This window comes from Oncorhynchus clarkii, chromosome 1 (assembly GCF_045791955.1).
Source record: "Oncorhynchus clarkii lewisi isolate Uvic-CL-2024 chromosome 1, UVic_Ocla_1.0, whole genome shotgun sequence".
NCBI classification, from domain to species: Eukaryota; Metazoa; Chordata; class Actinopteri; order Salmoniformes; family Salmonidae; genus Oncorhynchus; species Oncorhynchus clarkii.
Window position 1 is genome coordinate 42,630,081 of NC_092147.1, and position 15,544 is coordinate 42,645,624.

General features: G+C 45.0%; 1 protein-coding gene across 8 annotated transcripts in view; it reads left to right on the plus strand.

Moving 5' to 3' along the window:
- Positions 1-15,544, plus strand: part of LOC139407268 (FYVE, RhoGEF and PH domain containing 4a) — a 108,231-nt gene that overhangs the window by 21,136 nt on the left and 71,551 nt on the right. Inside the window, exon 1 of one of the 8 annotated variants that reach the window (XM_071150975.1) lies at positions 1,910-2,255. The exons of 4 other annotated variants lie outside the window; for them this stretch is intronic. The gene's annotated coding sequence lies outside the window, so the exon portion shown is untranslated. Of the gene's footprint in view, positions 1-1,909; positions 2,256-4,611; positions 5,205-15,544 lie in introns of those variants that run through there. 3 more of the 8 variants (XM_071150966.1, XM_071150983.1, XM_071150957.1) reach the window with 3 other exon arrangements.

The following is a 15,544-nucleotide window of genomic DNA, read 5'->3' on the forward strand; positions in this document are numbered from 1 at the left end:
CTTGTTCTGGTGCCTGAGCGCTGTACTCAGATTATTGCATGGTGTGCTTTTTCCGTAAAGCTTTTTTGAAATCTGACACAGCGGTTGCATTAAGGAGTAGTTTATCTATAATTCCATGCATAACGCTTGTATCTTTTATCAATGTTTATTATGAGTTTTTCTGTAAATTGAAGTGGATCTCTGCAAAATCACTGGATGTTTTGGAAGCAAAACTGAACATAACGCGCCTATGTAAACTGAGATTTTTGGATATAAATATGAACTTTATCGAACTAAACATATATGTATTGTGTAACATGAAGTCCTATGAGTGTCATCTGATGAAGATCATCAAAGGTTAGTGATTAATTTTATCTCTATTTCTGCTTTTTGTGACTCCTCTCTTTGGCTAGAAAAATGGCTGTGTTTTTCTGTGACTAACCTAACATAAACGCATAATCGTCGTAAAGCCTTTTTGAAATCGGACACTGTGGTGGGATTAACAACAAGTTTATCTTTAAAATGGTGTATAATACTTGTATGTTTGAGGAATTTTAATTATGAGATTTCTGTTGTTTGAATTTGGCGCCCTGCGCTTTCACTGGCTGTTGTCATATCGATCCTGTTGACGGGATTTGAGCCGTAAGAAGTGTTAAATAAAATAAAATCAAAGTTTGTCACGTATGTTGCTCTCGATGTTGCAGCTGTAGTACCTTTTGAGGATCTCAGGACCTATGCCAAATCTTTTTAGTTTCCTGAGGGGGAATAGGCGTTTGTCGTGCCCTCTTCACGACTGACTTGGTGTGCTTGGACCATTCTAGTTTGTTGGTGATGTGGACACCAAGGAACTTGAAGCTCTCAACCTGCTCCACTACAGCCCCGTCGAAGAGAATGGGGGCGTACTCGGTCCTCCTTTTCCTGTAGTCCACAATCATCTCCTTAGTCTTGGTTACGTTGAGGGATAGGTTGTTATTCTGGCACAAACCCGGCCAGGTCTCTGACCTCCTCCCTATAGGCTGTCTCGTCATTGTCGGTGATCAGGCCTGCCAGTGTTGTGTCATCTGCAAACTTAATGATGATGTAGGAGTCGTGCCTGGCCATGCAGTCGTGGGTGAACAAGGAGTACAGGAGGGAACTGAGCACGCACCCCTGGGGGGCTCCGGTGTTGAGGATCAGCGTGCAGATGTGTTGCTACCTACCCTCACGACCTGGGGACCTCAGGAAGTCCAGGATCCAGTTGCAGAGGGAGGTGTTTAGTCCCGAAGGTCCTTAGCTTAGTGATGAGCTTTGAGGGTAATATGCTGTTGAACCCTGAGCTGTAGTCAATGAATAGCATTCTCACGTAGGTGTTCCTTTTGTCCAGGTGGGAAAGGGCAGTGTGGAGTGCAATAGAGATTGCATTATCTGTGGATCTGTTTGGGCAGTATGCAAATTGGAGTGGGTCTAGGGTTTCTGGGATAATGGTGTTGATGTAAGCCATGACCAGCCTATCAAATGTAGCAGCCTATACACCTAAACATTAGCGATCTGACACAAAGTATTGCATGGGAAACAAGAGCCTTTTTCAGTCTGATCAATTGTAGGCTACTAACAACAGCAGCTGCATAGTCTAGCCTACTATGCTCTCTGTCCCTCTGTCCAGGGTAAACAAAGCAGTAACCTTGTGTATTTACAGCCCGTTTGTTTGTGGGAATATGTGAATAGGATCAAATTTGGTTTATATTTAAAATTGGGCTGACTAGGTTACCTAGACTTTATCAATCAGCCCTATTGTGTGGGAGGAGGGGAAGGGCCAGAGAGTGAGAGGAAATGATTAACTGGAATTAATCAGTAAACACAACAGCTGACATAGACTGTGAGTTATTTTTTCACTAGGCCTACAGTTACATAGGGCAGGAGTACACGATGCAAACCAGCATAAAGAGAGCTCAGACCTGTAAGGTTTATTGTCCAATCATGTTGCTTTCTCTGTGTCTGTGTATAGGAAACCCCCCTAGTCCTTTTAAAAATATAATTCATATGAAAAGTACAATGTTGCTGCAGTTTGACAGGGTTTTCATCCTCCCCAAGGCCAGGAGTTTTTCCAGGAGTTTGTTTAAACCATGTGACCTGATTAGAAAAACTCTGGTCCGTTTTAGCCCGTTTTACCTTGTCGGGTTACCAGATCAGGAAAAACTATGGGCCCCAGAATTTCTCTTCCGCCACACCACTCTGGGACCTGTGGCGCAAACTGCAAACAGGAAGGATGATCTTATTTACAAGCAAGCAGTGAGTGTGTGAGTACTGTATGTGCTTGTGTGTGTGTGAGTGAGTGCCTGTGTTTGCGTGCCAGTGTGTGCCAGTGTGTGTGTTTGCATGCCTGTGTGTGCATGAGTGCGTGCGTCTGTGTGTGTGCCAGTGTGTGCGTTTAATTGAATTTCATGCCTGTACTATACGGTGTGTGTACGTGCACTACAATTCAGAACAGCTATGGAGAGTGAATGTTAAAGCAAACCCATCACTCACTGTCCGAATATCAATAGTGCTGTGAAATGCCACCGTGGCGACTAAGCGCCACCTTGACAATAATCAATGAAAATGTCGACTCAGGGGAACCATTCGGTTGGTTGACATAATAGTTAAATAGGAAGCCAGATGCTCAAAGTAATTTCCATGTGAAACGATGAACTCCCCAGGTGTACTTCTAGAGTCTGCTGGTCCACTATGTCTTCGGTGAAATGCCAGACTCAATGTTTTATTATTACTACGTAACTTCAACAACTTGATGTTTCAGCCGCACTGAAATGAAGTCCACCTTCAACTGAAACGGTAGAAACGGAACAGAAAGTGAAATTGGCTCACTGGTTATTTTTATGCATTGCTAACATAGTGCAGTATTTCATCCATTCCACCCTTGAGTTCAGAGAGCTGGAAATCGTGTGGTTTTACATACAAATGCTGCCAGATCCTATGTGAGTCCATTGAGCCGTGAGGCAGCATGAGCAGAAAAGGCTGGTCCCTCCAATCTACCCCAGTCTCTTTAATGACTCCCATCTCTATTAGACACACTCCTAATGTCTGGAATAGAGGGGTGTTTTATGGCCTCCACACACACACACTAAGCCAGGCACATGGTCCCTCTTGTCTCTGTGACTGCAGGCCTGTGACCCTTAGAGCAGTGACCTGGAGGCAATCATGGCTCTGTAGTAAAACCAGTAAGACTGTAACAGAGTAGCTGTCCACTCTCAGGTCTGGCATATGTACACACACACACACACACACACACACACACACACACACACACACACACACACACACACACACACACACACACACACACACACACACACACATGCTCACAAATTCAGACTCACATGTCACACACACACATTTCTTTGTGTGAGGCAGTGGGGATGTTGGCGTCACGACATGGTTACTGGTCTCTGAGGTTTGATGGGACCCTTCCTGTCACTAATGGCACTGTGCCTTAACGAGGTGTGATGCCTGGCCGGGAGGGAGGCATGGTGGCTTGGCCCTGAGGGTGCCCCTGGATAGTGACTGCTCTGTTGTCTGGTTCTCTCTCTGTCAGTCAGGAAGCATGGTGACCGGACCTCTGGAGAGAGAGGTTAACAATGATGGGACTATGAGGAGAGAGGACTACCAGCCCCAGGCACACTGTCTGACTGGGGGAAGTAGACTGGAGGGGAGATGGAGAGGAGAGGAGAAGGCATGCAGAGAGAGGGATGAGATGAAAGAGAGGAGCAGAGGAAGAAGGAGCCCATTGGGCAAAAACTGCTTGAATCAACATTGTTTCCACGTCATTTTAACCTAAATCCAATGACATGGTGACATTTGTTGTTCATTTCGCGTGGAATATAGGTTAGTTGACAAAAGCCCAGTGGGAGGTCAGTTCAGGAGTGTCGATCGTGCCACGCTGAATTAGAGCAGACATGATCAGAATGATTCCCCTAAATGGCCATCGTGTGTGCAAGCATTCCTGTGTGTGTGTGTCTGTCGTGAAAACTGAGTAACACTTGATCATCCTATAGGTCATGTTCTCAGGCCAGTGTGAGTTCACAACAGAGCACGTATGACAACACTGTCCCCCTACCTCTTACTCACCATATCAAACCAGTGGCTCTCTGTTCAACCACAAACATACCTCTCTATACTCTGATGACAAATGGGGGTGTGACCTTATTCAGTGTATGGTTGTGACATAGGAGCATTTGGCTCTAATGCCATAGGAATGGAGTAGGTGGAATTCAATCTCTTCATCACACACCACTTTGACTCATCTGCATTCAAAGGGTGGTGGGGGCACTGGAGTTATTGACCCACCCCCGAGCCTACTGTCACATGACCACTGCATTGGTGGGAATGGAATAAAAACACAGACAATTGACTGAGACACGTGGAACATCATTTTAAACAAAATCTTAATGATTGCTAGAAAATCTGATTCAGGAGCTGCGCCTTCATTGACTGAATTTTTTTCAGTCATCACCCACCTCATCCATCTATCCCTCCCTCGGCCTCTCTCTCTTTCTCTACCTCTCTCTGGCTCCCCTCTCTCATCCTCTCTATCACCGTCACCCTCCCTCTCTCCTTTGAGGGGGAGTAATTGTGTGAGGGTCAGCACCTGACAGCCGCGGCCAGTAGCAGCAGCAGCGACAGCAGATGAGAGCCATTGGCTTCCTCCCCACTCTCTGGCCCTTCCCCTCCTCCCACACAATAGGGCTGATTGTCTGCGCGACACACACCCACACACATATACACACAGAAGGGGTCTTACTGTGTGGGTAACGCTCCCCGGCCATATGCCCCGTCACCGTTGGAATGTGATTATCTACACAAGCTACGGATTGGAAACACACAGAGAAGAGACAGAGAGGAGAAAGGAGGGAGAGGTACGTTGAAGTTATAGTAAGTAAGAGAGCGTGTGAGAGAGAGAAAAGCAGGACGAGAGAGAGAGAGAGAGGGAGGGGAGGGGAGGGTGAAAAGGCGATGTAGACGGAGAGAGAAGGGAGGATGGGGCGAAAGCAGCAAGGCAGTAGTTTAGCGCGAACCCTGACCCTGCCTGTGTGCCTCTGTGAGGGCGAGAGGAACGGAGAGAGAGAGAGGTCGATTTTTCCTCATCATTCTGGCTTAAGTGTAACAAGGAGAAGGATATCCTATCTCTGTGGATGGTAGCTGTTGACTCTGACACACAGACCCATGCTGGACTAACGGAAGCCTTGTCTCAGGTCAGTGGGTTTTTCTCTGGTAGACGGACTGGACTTAAGCTCTCTGGTACACTGTAGCCACCGAGGGCACAACGCTGTGTTCACAGCTGTATTATACAGACAGGGGTGTTTATCTCTGGTCCCAGAGCAGCGAGAGGAGCAGTCTACTGCTACTGAATACTGAATACTGGGGTAAAATGTGGGGTTGTTGTTAGTCTGGTGACACACAGAGCTGATGTTTAGTATTCCGAGTAGACTGTCGGTTACACAAAGGGAGGAACACCTCACAAACGAGGGACCTTACACCACAGGATGTGCCTAAGATAGCATGATAAGTATAGCAGGGAGTGTGAGGGGTGTTTGTGTGTGTGTGTGTGTGTGTGTGTGTGTGTGTGTGTGTGTGTGTGTGTGTGTGTGTGTGTGTGTGTGTGTGTGTGTGTGTGTGTGTGTGTGTGTGTGTGTGTGTGTGTGTGTGTGTGTGTGTGGCTGTGGCTGTGGCTGTGGCTGTGCCTGGGGGTAGGAGGGGTATTAAGATGCAAGCAGGCTTTGTTTGTTGGCTGAGCCCCAGTGCTGCAGCCTCTCTTAGTAGTACACATACAAAACACACACACACTTGCAAAACACACACATGTGATTTGCATACACACACTGACACACATGTGGAGGACTACTGCAGTTAGCCTTCTTGGCCACTGTTACAGCCCTTATCTATCCCCGGGGTGTGCTCTAGCAGAGATGTTAGCCACACCAGCTGCATGTAAGCGTTGCCATAGCCTACCCTGCTGTAGCTGAAGCTGCTATTTCACCTTGCTGTTAGAGCTGCAACAGTATCTGTTGTTATTCCCAATGGTGTTTATCTTCAACTGTTAGCTTTCCTTTGCCATATCTGAAGTCATCAACTCTTGTTGCTGTGTAGCTCAATCTGATAGTGATAGATACCCTAGTAGTTAAACCATTAGCTTCACCTGCTACAAAATGTTAGCTGTAGCCATGGGGTCTTGCTGAGACTGGACTGTAACTGTTAGTGGTCCCCGCGTTTCCTGCTGTGTTGTTGAAACAGGCATGCAGGGCGACTCTAATGGCGCAATTCCACTAGAGGAACCAAGCCAGAACGTGCCGGAACCAGCACGAACTAGGCTTGTTGGTTGTTGGTTGTTTTCCATTTGTTGTGGAACTAGAAACAGGACTAGGTTTAATTTGCGGGAAAAACTGCTAATGAACGATGACGCATTTTGACAGAGATATTGTTGTGATCCTCGGTGGCTGGCATTTTTAAGTTTGGAGGAGGGAGACGCGCTGGAGTAGATAACCAGGAGTTTTGTTCCATCGTTTTCATTTTTGTTCGTGGGCAATAATGGAGACTGAACAAGAGGAGATACACAATGTAAGTTTTCATCATGGGAGGAGAGAATCGCTTCAGCTGGTTGAAAGACCGGTAGAACCGTTTTAGGCTGTAGATAGCACCTTTTTTTCTAAGAGTGTAGTGACATGTCTGCTGCTGGTGTCTGACTTCCTTTTATTGCTTGGACAAATTGTCCAAAATACAGTTATGAAGCTGTTGTTAAACGAGGCGGTCAGGGCCATCTCAGCCGCCCTGGCTGTCCTGTCTGCTGCCCTGGCTGTCCTCTCAGCTGCCCTGGCTGTCCTGTCTGCTGCCCTGGCTGTTCTGTCTGCTTCCCTGGCTGTCCTGGCTGTCCTGTCAGCTGCCCTGGCTGTCCTGTCTGCTGCCCTGGCTGTCCTGTCTGCTGCCCTGGCTGTCCTGTCTGCTGCCCTGGCTGTCCTGTCTGCTGCCCTGGCTGTCCTGTCTGCTGCCCTGGCTGTCCTCTCAGCCGCCCTGGCTGTCCTGTCTGCTGCCCTGGCTGTCCTCTCAGCTGCCCTGGCTGTCCTGTCTGCTGCCCTGGCTGTCCTGTCTGCTTCCCTGGCTGTCCTGGCTGTCCTGTCAGCTGCCCTGGCTGTCCTGTCTGCTGCCCTGGCTGTCCTGTCTGCTGCCCTGGCTGTCCTGTCTGCTGCCCTGGCTGCTGCCCTGGCTGTCCTGTCTGCTGCCCTGGCTGTCCTGTCTGCTGCCTTGGCTGTCCTGTCTGCTGCCCTGGCTGTCCTGTCTGCTGCCCTGGCTGTCCTGTCTGCTGCCCTGGCTGTCCTGTCTGCTGCGCTGGCTGTCCTGTCTGCTGCGCTGGCTGTCCTGTCTGCTGCCCTGGCTGTCCTGTCTGCTGCCCTGGCTGTCCTGTCTGCTGCCCTGGCTGTCCTGTCTGCTGCCATGGCTGCTTCCTCATCTTCACACAGCTGATTGAAGTGCTGATTCTGCTGCTGACGCTGGGCCTCAAGTGTCTCCGGGTATGAGGCCTTGGCCTCCCTCATGATATTCAGGTATTTGCTGGCTGTGCTTGCAGTGTGTTTTCTCTTCCCTGGGGAAATATTTAGGCAGAATTAATGACATGTACAGTTCAGGAATAAGGCACAGACTCCAAAGCAAACCTGAGGGCAGCCTGTGTGAGTGCAGTTTTGTTCTCCAACCATGTATTGTCTGATCAAATGTATTCAATATTATCCAGCATGGATAAGGCCAGTATGGGGCCAACCAGATATACCAACCAGATACACCAATGATGCAAATAATAAAGTTCTATGATTAATTGAATCATTGTGACAGTTTTATATGTAAAATCCTAGATCCACACTGTCTCCATTAATAATGTTTATGAACATAACCATGCCATGACAAAAGCCCTCTGTGGACGAGATTGCCCACCCCTGTTGAAGACAGCTAAATTGTGTGATTAGGGCTAAACAAGTGAACATTGAACTGTTTACCAGACCGTTGGCGCCTGGGGGTGCAGGAGCATTGATTGTGTTTATGGACCCTGGGAGTGTAGGGTTCTGAGGTTGTGGCTTCACTATTCGAGCACACATTGGTAGCTAGCTATATAGTAATTTGGCTAAAAACAATGTATTACTGTGCTGATCATCGCTGCTCTGCGTCATCATGGCTTCAAATATCGCTTTCTGGTCCACTTTTGTTGTTGTGGTCTTTTATCTTTTTATAATCTTGTTTGAATTTGTAAATGTTTTTTTCCTGTTTTATTGACCGATGGATTCCGATCTCGGGTAATGTATCCAATATTTGATCAAAACCACTTGGACATCTCCAACTGACCAATTTGCTGCTTCTATTATTCGTTTTTAGCTTTAGACAGTTTGGGGCTCCTATCTGAATCCTATGGTTCTCCTCTGTGGCCCTGTCCTAGACTCCTAGGACTGTTACGGTGACCGTATTACCGCCACACCGGCGCTCACGAGTCATGAAGGCAGTCAAATTCCACATGTCTGTTTATTCACGGTAATTAGTCTTCTCCAAGCTCTGATGCTGCTGATGGTCATTAGTAGCCTACCAAACCTGCTAACTGCCTGGGACTCAGCACTCTATTGTCCCTCTTATTTTTTTACCTTTATTTAACTAGGCAAGTCAGTTAAGAACAAATTCTTATTTTCAATGACGGCCTAGGAAAAGTGGGTTAACTGCCTGTTCAGGGGCAGAATGACAGATTTGTACCTTGTCAGCTCAGGGATTTGAACTTGCAACCTTTTGGTTACTAGTCCAATGCTCTAACCACTAGGCTACCCTGCCGCCCCAATCACTCTGACATCAATGCAAATGTAATCGAAAATGTAATCAAACACTTCATGAGAGCCCATGAGCTCATGTTGCACAACATTTCTATAGGCTATGCAATTGTGTGAGAAAACAGTGGTTGCCTCTATTAAAAAGAGGAGGACCCCATCACCTTTCTAGAGGCTAAGCCTACTATATTTATTCCTCAACATTCTTAATATTAAGCACATTGCTTCTCTTTACGACAATTGCTTCTCTTTACGAAAGCGTCTTCCATTTGCTATTTAAAGTACATAGATGACATGTATTTTTACACTACCCCTGTTTTGAGACAGGCATAATGATAATGGTCCATTCTAAATCAAAATAAATGTCATCCATATATGATTTAGTATACGTAAAGACGAGATGAAATCAAGAACAGTCTGATGGGTGACAATATTAGCCTACCACTTGTGAATTATATATTATCACTTGTGAATGATGCCCAGAGTAAAGGCAAGAAACAATGGCTGTTTTTTGCTACTTTTTCTAATCATAGTCACACACCTTATGTAGCCTAGCCCATAGGTCTATATGTTTTGATAAGGTTTGTATCACAACTAAAGTGGCCAAATAACTTCTTAAAACGAAGCACATAATCCGCTTTACAACGGGTGTAGAGCCTAACTGCTGTACATACATAAGCAGAGCGTGAGTTTCAAGTTTGGGGAAGATCATTTTCACCATAAAAATGCACCTTTATCATAAAAGCATTACATGCATAATCACATTTGTGGTCACTTTTGATAATGGTGTTTTCCCGCAAATGGAACATTCACGCTTATAGCCTACTGCTGCGTGTGCATTGCTGCGCTTATAATATGAAGAAATAGGCTAATAGTTTATCAACATGTTAAGCTAAACGTTCTCATCTGTTGCGTCAGCCACATTGCGTAAAACAGGTTTTTTGATGCTGGTGGTTGTATTATTTTAGGATCTATCGCATCCCACAACTGTCCCAGACTATGTTTGGAAAATGTATTTCTCACACCGAATAGAATAGGTCAACTTTTACACTATGGGGGATGTAGATTGGCATAGGCTAGTACTTTAGCTGTTCGTTAGGCCTACACATCTTGTTGGCTGGCGAAAAGTAAATGTGGACAGTTCTTCCAATATCTTCAATATGCACCCCGGAATTGGATAAGAGCGTGTCTGTCTTCACTTGTAGCCTGTGAAAAAGACCCGATCATGTGATTGAGAGCCATGTGAGTGAGGCTTCGGAGCATGCAACACTCAAGGAAAAAGGAATTATCATTATTATATTCAGCCCAAGGGCACAACGGCCACTGGCCACTGGCCGCATGGATTTGTTTTTTAACAAGTAGCACCAGAGTCATCCGGTTCTTAGGGGGAGGTTGTCATTGACTTCTCTGTGGAGCTTTGTCTTTCACTGTGTCAGAGAGAGTGAGAGAGTGTGTGAGAGAGAGAGTGATGATGATGCTGATGATACTGACGCAATGGCACTCTCCTACATTTCGTGACCACCACAGCCCTACGTAGGACTCAGGGCTGAAGGCTGGGGGTTCAGGCTGGGAGGGGTGGGGATGTGTGGGGGGAGGGAGGCTTCTGTCACAAAAGGCTGTTGGGGCGGGATGGAGGCCCACCGTGACCAGAAATGAGATTACATGGAGAGAGCAGCACATCAAAAGAGAAGCAGAGAGTGCTAAGTGCTAAGATCTTCATCAGACAACACAATTAATGAAAACTAAGCTCAGACACGTACATACACACAGGGAGGGACACACACACACTAGACACTAGACAGCACTGTCTCATATTCAATGCCCCTGCGAGTATTTTGTTTTAGTGTGTGTGTGTGTGTGTGTGTGTGTGTGTGTGTGTGTGTGTGTGTGTGTGTGTGTGTGTGCCGTTTGCCCCAGCATGCTGTCTCAGCAGTGGTTGTCAGGGGTTCAGCAGTGTTAAGTTTGATCCCCACCTCTTCTCTCTTTCTCATGTTCACACTTTTTATCCCCATCTCATCCTTTTTAACTAGAGGGCCTGCGCTGCTAGAATGCGCCGCCAGAATGCACAGTCAGTGCCTCCATTAACAGTAACACCAGAGTCATCCGGTTCTTAGGGGGAGGTTGTCATTGACTTCTCTGTGGAGCTTTGTCTTTCACTGTGTCAGAGAGAGTGAGAGAGTGTGAGAGAGATGATGCAGATGAATCTGACACTATGGCACTCTCATACGCTCTTAGAAGAAAAGGTGCTATCTAGAACCTAAAATGGTTGATTAGGCTGTCCCCATAGGATAATCCTTTGAAGAACCCTTTTGGTTCCAGGCAGAACCCTTTTGGGACCCATGAATAACCCTTTCCACAGAGGGTTTTCCATTAACCCAAAAGGGTTCTACCTGAAACCAAAAAAAGTGTTGTACCTGGAACCAAAAAAGGTTATCCTATGGGGACAGCCGAAGAACCCTTTTTAGAACCCTTTTTTCTAAGAGAGTAGGAAGTGCCCAATCAAACTTAGTTAGCTGAGTGGCTCGGATCAATGAGCATATTATTCTGTAATTTATTTATTTAGAAAAGATTTCAGTTGGCTTTCAGTTGTATAAGGGAACAAGACAGCTATCATGAGAGTAAATATGTAAGTGTGAAAGAGGAACTTCCGATGTGGTGAAAAGGTTGCACATCATAAAAATTCAACCATATTCTAGCTCAGTGATAAAAAATCAATTTTTAAAAATCTAAATAAAATTGTATTTGTCTCATGTGCCTAATGCCGTGAAATGCTTACTTATGAGCCCTTAACCAACAATGCAGTTTTTAAAAAGTAAGAACATTTTAATTAAATAAGAATAATGGGGCTATATACAAGGGGTACCAGTACTGAGTCAATGTGCTGGGGTACTAGTTAGTCGAGGTAATTGAGGTAATATGTACATATTGGTCAGTGGAGGCTCCTCGGAGGAGGAAGGGGAGGCCCATCCTCCTCAGTGAATTTCAGAAGGGAAAAAAGTATAAAAGTATACCAAATATTTTCACGTCACCACCAAATAATGGATTAAAACACACTGTTTTGCAATGATAGTCTACAGTAGCCTCAACAGTACTCTGTAGGGTAGCACCATGGTGTAGCCGGAGGACAGCTAGCTTCTGTCCTCCTCTGGGTACATTGACTTCAATACAAACCTAGGAGGCTTATGGTTCTCACCCCCTTCCATAGACTTACACAGAAATTATGACAACTTATGACAACTTGATAGGTCTTCCAACCTATCAGAGCTCTTGCAGCATGAACTGACATGTTGTCCACCCAATCAAAGGATCATAGAATGAATATAGTAGTGAAAGCATAAGCTACAGCTATCAAGCACTGCGGTGCATACAATTTGGTGAATAGTTGACTCAAAGAGAGAGAAAGACAGTAGTTTTGAATAAATTAATTTCTTCCTAAATTAAGGAGAAAGAGAGCGAGAGCAATTTGTTTTCACATTCACATTCATTTACTTAGCTAACATCAAATGTAGCTTGATAGTTTAGCCTACTCAAACCACCAGAGAGGTGAGGCATGCTATGTTAGCTAGCTGGCTATGGCTATCCAACACTGGAACTCTTCCAAGTCAAGGTAAGCTTTTGGTTGTAATAATTTATTGCCACCGGGGCCCGGCGGTGTATCTGCTAAATTGCTTGCTGTTGACTGTACAATGTACTGCATGATTGTAGTGGGTTTACTAACGAGTTAGTTATAGAAACTATGTTGACTATAAACTGACAATGATGTAGGCTGTGTATAGCGGTTAGCGCTTAGCGGTCATGATATGAAGGTTTTGTTTGGAAAGTTGTTTTGCCTGGTCCGACAGCTGATGTGTAGTGCACTGAAGTCCAGGGAAAAGGTGAGAGGAGGAGAGAGCATAGATACTGTAGATGTGAGAAGGAATGATATATACAACGAGCGGTTTATATGTGGCTACTATGAAAGTGAACTGTGTTTGCATGTGTTCAGCAGTGTATTCATTGCACCGATTCTGTCAAAAAAAAGTTTCTTAAACTGAAGCAAACGGAATGAAACGGGGATAAGCATACCTGAATTTCTCCAATAGAAACGCTTGTTTGCATCTGTTGGACTAATGATTACACCATAGATCAGCTAGATGCAGGCGAGAGTGTGCAAGGCGGTATTGAATGTGTCACTGTCTGTAACCTTGATTACTCAAAATTCTCTCGACCTGTACACCTACGTTATAAACTTTCATTAATAGGCTAGGTTGTAGCAACCTCATGATGGGTATATGGAAATTAGAGTATCATATAGTAGCCTAAACCTATCGATGTTACATTGAGCTGGGTGTGTGGAATATGAATAACAATCATCCAATAATATGCTGTAATAGTAGAAATAAGGCACTTTTCATGAAAAAATGAACATCCTCACTCATCTTAAACGGCACTGACCGCCACTGGTGTAGGTAGGTGTAAAGTGACTATGAATAGATACTAAACAAAGATATGTGCAGCATATGTGAAGAGTGTGAAGGAATGTGAGTGTACAGTATGTGTGTGTGGGTGTGTGTGTGCGGATGTCTATGCGTGTGTGTTTAATGAATGGTTTGTGTGTGTGTGCGTGCGTGTTTGCGCGTGTGGCGTCAATATGCATGTGTGTGTGTGTGTGTGTGTTTTGTGTGTCCGTGTGTGTGTGTGTGTGTGTGTGTGTGTGTGTTGGAGTGTCAGTGTAGTATGTGTGAGTGTGTGGTTAGAGTCCAGTGAGTAAACATCGAGCCTGTGCAAGAGAGTCAATGCAAAAATAATAATAAAATAAGGGGGTCAATGTAAATAGTCCTGGTAGCCATTTGATTAACTGCTCAGCGGTCTTATGGCTTGGGGTTAGAAGCTGTTCAGGAGCCTTTTAGTCCCAGACTTGGCGCTCCAGTACTGCTTTCCGTTCGGTAGTGAACAGTCTATGACTTGGGTGGCTGGAGGCTTTTACCATTTTTAGGGCCTTCCTCTGACACCGCCTGGATGGCAGGAAGCTTGGCCCCAGTGACGTACTCATCCTTTTATGAGTGATCAGCACATAATATGGAACTCTCTCTTTCTACCCCCCCCCCTTCTCTCATTAACAACCTACCCTCTAGGCCTGCTTCAAGGGTTTCTGTAGATTTCTGGAACTTTCTGTGCCTGCATTCCTCCATCAGAGAGAGGATTGCTATAGGGTTTAATGCCTCCAGTCATTCATGTTGAAATCAATCATTTCACTAGTCACTCATGCTCTCAAACATATTTTATTATGCTCATCCATTCACCTGTATTCACTGGAGAGCCATCTGTCAATGTCAGCCACACTTCATTTGTGTGTGTGCATGTGTGTGTGCGTGTGTGTGTGTGTGTGTGTGAAAGAGATAGAGGTCTCTATTTTAACAAACCAAATGCAATAGTAAATCTAAGAGCTGGTGGTAGCACTCTAGGTCCAAGGGTGTGTCAGAAATATTTGAGCTATTTTCACAGTCGCAATTATGACCATAATAGCTGTCGGTGACGTGAAAGGGCTGGGTTTTGATGAATAAACAAGTTGTAGGTGTGACGAGGGCTTGGCCACTCCCTGGCCAACCAAAGCATTCCGTGGCTTAATACTGCATGTGTTTGTCTCAAGTTCTATAGGTTATTGACACTCTTTGCGTTGTCATCATTTCCAATTCGGCTGGGGGCATTAAATATTCTTGTCTTGGTCCATTGTGGATTGACACTACAGTTTATTAAATAGCATAGGCAACAGTAACGAGTAATAGCAACAGTAAAAAATTGTCTATTTTTTAAATGTTGGCAGTCAACATTGTCAATATTGAATTGAATGTATGAGGCACGTTCTCAATAAGCAAAATATAAACTATGCCTACCATTGATATTGCATTATAGGACTGAATCATTTAAATAAGTTTGGAGGAGCGCGTTTTTGGTAACCGGATGAGAGGCACTCTTTGGAGATGGATATTGGATACTTGAACAAGCTAAATACTCGAACAAGGCATATATGTGCATATTTTAGAATGTGCAGTGTGTTTTCAATTCAAGACACTGACGAATATACCATTTAAACATTTTATGGATAGGCTACTTTACAAGGCCAGGATAAAAAATACACAACGCATTGCTGTTGCACCAGCCTTAGTAGCCTAGACCTAGGGTAAGGGTAGCCTATGGAAGGCTTGATACACTCTTGGAAAAAAGGTTATTTAGGGTTCTATATAGAACCTTTTCTAGACTAAAGAACCTTTACTAAAAAAGGTTCTATATACAATGAGTATACCAAACATTAGGAAAACCATCCTAATATTGAGTTGCCATCACAACAGCCTCCATTCGGGCGGGGCATGGACTCTACAAGGTTCTACAGAGATGCTGACCAATGTTGACTCCAATGCTTCCCAACATTGTGTCAAGTTGGCTAGATATCCTTTGAGCGGTGGATCATTCTTGATACACATAGGAAACTGTTGAGCGTGAAAAACCCAGCAGCATTGCAATTCTTGACACAAACTGGTGCGCCCGGCACCTAATACCATACCTCATTCAAAGGCACTTTTTGTCTTGCTCATTCACCCTCTGAATGGCACACATACACAATGCTTGTCTCAAGGCTTTAAATCCTTCTTTAACCTGTCTCCTCCCCTTCATCTACACTGATTTGAAGTGGATTTAACAAGTGACATCAATAAGGGATCATAGCTTTCACCTGGATTCACCTGGTCAGTCTAAGTCAGGGAAATAGC